This window comes from Limulus polyphemus, unplaced genomic scaffold (genome assembly GCF_000517525.1).
Source record: "Limulus polyphemus unplaced genomic scaffold, Limulus_polyphemus-2.1.2 Scaffold3048, whole genome shotgun sequence".
In the NCBI taxonomy this organism is placed as follows: domain Eukaryota; kingdom Metazoa; phylum Arthropoda; class Merostomata; order Xiphosura; family Limulidae; genus Limulus; species Limulus polyphemus.
This window is the reverse complement of record NW_013668658.1, coordinates 4,588-9,048: the sequence shown is the minus strand read 5'-3', so window position 1 is coordinate 9,048 and position 4,461 is coordinate 4,588. Positions and strand designations below refer to the sequence as shown.

Below are 4,461 nucleotides of genomic sequence, written 5' to 3'. Positions count from 1 at the left end.
GATACATTTTTCGTTCTGGCGTCTCTAGCAGCTTTTTTACATGTTCCTCATGTTTTAAGTTATAGTCACCAATCTTTGAATATTTTACATAATCCAGGTTTCTTTCTCTCCCTGGATTTCTATCTTGACAACACTGTGATATCTTGAGACTCTGTCGTTTCCAAATTATAATACTGGAAAAAAATAATTTTGATAAATATGTATACTGTTATAAGCGTCAGTAAATATATATATATATATATATATATCAAAAGTAACATGAGCTAAGCGACAAACAGCAACAATTTAACGTATTCTGTTAAATGTTAACGTCATTATAATATCCACCCTCCCGCTGGGACAGCTTTAAGTCTACAGATTTACGTTGCTAAGATCAGCAGTCGATTCCCCTCGGTGGACACAGTAAATATCCCGATATGGCTTTGCTATAAAAAAAACCCACACATTATAATATCATACTACTATATTAATACATTGCTAATGAACTCGTTTCAAGATAAGATTATTGTTCGCTTTAATCAACATCTCAAATTTTCATTATTGGAGAACACTTCTATATTAGATTCTAGATTATGGTAAGAGAGGAAGAAATAAAAATGAAAATATCAAATTTGATATTAAATGAGTTAAGTGGCGATTAAGTAAATCTAATTAACAATAACAATTAGCAGTTAAATCTAAATTATTTTTCCATGTATAAGTACTAGTTAAAAATTCGAGTTTAATTACATACTTTTAAAACTCCACACCTTCCTGAGTTTACATGTTAGAAACAATTAATCAGTATAAGAATCGCAAGTACCATTGGAAAATTTCATTATAAGAAATCAATTTCAAAATCGTGATAATATATGTTACATAGATTGAAGGGTTTCACCCAACCAATTAGCTGTAAACTTGAGGGTTAGTAATGTTACAATTAGGGGTTCGATCCCGTTGGATAGCTTTGTACCTAACAATAAAGAAATCCAACCAACATAAATATTATGCTTACCCTAATAAAAGTATTAGAAGTGGTATTCTCACCGTGGCAAAAACAAATGGAAGCGTAAATATCTTAAATGAAAACAATAATATTATTGTTTAACATTCGTATTGTGATGAGGAGGGAAAATGATTATATAGGCAAGAGGGTTTTGGATATGGAGGTGGAGGGGAAAAGGAAGAGAAGAAGACCAAGGAGAAGATGGAAGGATTGCGTGGATGGAGATATTAGAGAGAAACCCCTTGTTGAGGACGAATACGAAGACCGAGGAGAGTGGAAACGTGCTGTCAAAAATAGCGACCCCGTATAGATACGGGAAAAGCTACAGAAGAAGAAGATTGTTAATCAATAAATATTTTCATATAAAGTGTTGTTGATATTATTTGTTTACAAATAAAAACATTTTATATGAAACATGTTTCAAACCGCACCAATTTAGTAATATTTAACTTGTGAAAAATATTTAGTTTCAAGTCATTAAAAATTGCAATACCTGAAGGTAACCAATGGGAATGAAACACCCAAACCATTTGTTATATAACTAGTCGTAACTTACGTTACAGAAGAATCTCTGCTAAATCAGATACACAGCTCCTTTTTAAAAATAAATCCGTCTGAAAAACATCCTATATATAAATATTAATGGATCATTGTACAAAAATCTATATAAAATCTCATTTATGGGGTTTTACTAAAGTTCATTATGTGCAAAATCATAGGCCTACGGGGGATTTTTCAGAAGGGGGGTATACAATGTTTGCCAGAATGGGGTTATGAGGTTATATTTTCTGCTTCTAATTTTGCCCGCATGAAAACTGAAAATTGTTCAAATGGCCGTATGTATTGCAAGCTGGGGTGGTTACCCCCCCCCCCTCAGTTCTCCTGCCTTGTACGCCTGTGTGCAAAACAGTTGAGATTAATCTTAATAACACCAGAACGGTGTTGGAAGTTCTGTGTTGTCCCTCAAACTACTTCCATTTTCAACGATCGTATTCAGTTTGATTAATATTATTATTAGATTAGGTCAGTCTTTAAACTTGCCACATTTTACATAGATTATCCGTTCTATATCGGATCCTAATACCAAGTTTAAAAAGAGTGAATGTGTAAACGTCCATTGTAGTTACACTGGGGACTTTGATTATATACTGTGATTCCCACTGCTTGAACCATTTTTCTCATGAAAACAGTTGCTGATTTCGAGGTGTGACTAGGTGTTTGTGAACTTTCAGCTTGTAAGCCTTTACCAGCTCAGATCATTGTTTATTACCCCCTAAACAATAGAAAACTATGTCAACCTTCATCGCAATATTGTTGTTGTTTATCAATTGTTTCTTTTTAGCTTCGGAGAGTTCTCTTTAATAATCATGATAGATGATGAAGTTACTCTGGACAGATTAGAGCTCCTTGCTGTCATAAGCTGTCTAATCCTCAAGCGTTTTCTGCTTCTTTGGAAAACAACGAACCCCTCTTAATATATTGTCTTTACCTCTACTTTGTTATTAACCATGATATAAGAATATTTCTATTTCAAAACTTGTTTTAGCTCTCCAGTTATAAGATGCTAAGCATGTGGCCTAATGTGCATCACCTTGAAACTACAACTACAAGCCACTGAACTTTATCCTTGGTATTGTGAGAATGTATTATTCAAATCGTTAGAAGAGATGAACGTATTTTTGAACAATAAACAGGAAAGGCAGAGCAAAATTAGTTAGAAACGCTGATAATGAAAATAACAAAGAAAATCGAAAATAAAACTTAAAGGTAACTGATAAAACAGTTGAACAAAAACCAGCTAAACCTCTGTTTAAAAAAAAAAACATAGTCAGATATACCAAAGAATAAAATTATTACAAGATAATATGCTTGATTAGTAAAAACAGACCATGTGTCAATTACTCGAACTTCGTATTAAGCTCATAGTGTAAGTTACTTCACTCTCTATATAAGAAGTGGATAATGTCTAATTACATAAATAACATGGTTTGTCAATGATACTGAAAAGAAGTTGTAACGTTATTTCAGAGTTAAGCACTTGCAGCAATAGAATTTCTAAATATAATTCAGATATAGTCGTTCATAGTGCGGTGATAAGTAGTTGGTAAAACTTACTGTTACATGCATCCAACGAGGAAGCTCCTGGATTTGCAAATCGACCTTCTGGACAAGCCAAACATTTGTAAAATCCAAAATAATCACTATAATGATCCTTAGAACACGGGACACATTGTCTTTGCTCGTTGACTCTGAACTGTCCAGGTGGGAATGGATTTTAAAGAAAGGAATAATTTATAATATACATATTTAACCAAACCTTTAACACCAAATGTTGATCAAAAGAAGTAAATTAAATCGTGTAACTAAGTTAAAATTGAACAATAAATCAGCACAGAGTAACCCTTTCACAGAAGAATTCTTTGTAAACGGTAAAGAGAGTGATTTGTTTCATGAATGGCGTGTTTTTATCTATATTATGTATTGTATAGCCGTTTATCATCATCATCCTCTTGTGGAAAATATACTTAAACAAATAAACTAGCAAAAACACATTATACTGTTTCAATAAAAATGTTTAAGTTGTGACAATTTAAAAAGTACTTTTAGTTTATTAAGAGTTTTATCTGTAAACTAATATGAACCCATATTTCTACGACACAATTTTTTCCCTCTACTTTTGACAAAAATAAATGAGCAGAATAAAAACAAAGTAAATTGTTATTCACAACTTACAGCATTCCCTATTCCTTAACATGTATCCATACGGACAGATGATGCTGGTATGTGGTGTCGCATATACTGAAATAAAAAATTAAATAAAACAATAAAAAGTTAACCATTTTACTGAAACTTGTTTTAAAATGTTTTCTGTATGTTTACATAGGAAGTTTTAATGGCGATGGGTCAAATTGTTTAATCATTTTTTTCTGTTTATAAACGATTTTACTTTTGAATTGCAAGTAATATTTACAAATATAAACCATCAATTAGTTAAACATGTTTTGAAAAATATTCAAACTAACAGCCCAAATATATATATAATACATAAGACTAGAAACTATGTCTAAAGAATTATAATGTCTAAAGAATTATAGAAAATACTGTAATAAAAAGATTGCTAGTCTTTAACATCGCTGAAGGTCATTGAATAACTTCCGTTACAAAAAGGCTGTGTCTGCGTGTCTTTGGGCGAAGAGAAATAACAGTTTCTAAGCGCACCTGGTTGTCTCTCAAGCCCCGTTAGATTTTGAAACCAAAATACCTGCCAAGTTAGTTGTGAGCTCAGACTTTCAGAAACGAAAGTTGGACTAAATAGAACACGTGAAAGAGTCGAAATAAATATAAAATTATTGTTCAATAATACTTCTTCTAATCTTTATTTTTGATGATTATATGAGAGTACTACAAAATGTGATAAACTGCCATCTCTTTTATCATTCTAAATATTAAAATGAAAAAGAGCAATACGTCCAAGA

At 31.8% G+C, this 4,461-nt stretch overlaps 1 long non-coding RNA gene across 1 annotated transcript in view; it reads right to left on the bottom strand.

Moving 5' to 3' along the window:
- The window catches only part of LOC111088050, a 22,504-nt gene extending 19,270 nt beyond the window's left edge, over positions 1–3,234 (bottom strand). Inside the window, exon 1 of the long non-coding RNA XR_002612671.1 lies at positions 3,101–3,234. This is a non-coding gene — a long non-coding RNA (uncharacterized LOC111088050). The remainder of the gene's footprint in view (positions 1–3,100) is intronic.
- Between the last annotated feature and the right edge of the window lie 1,227 nt (positions 3,235–4,461).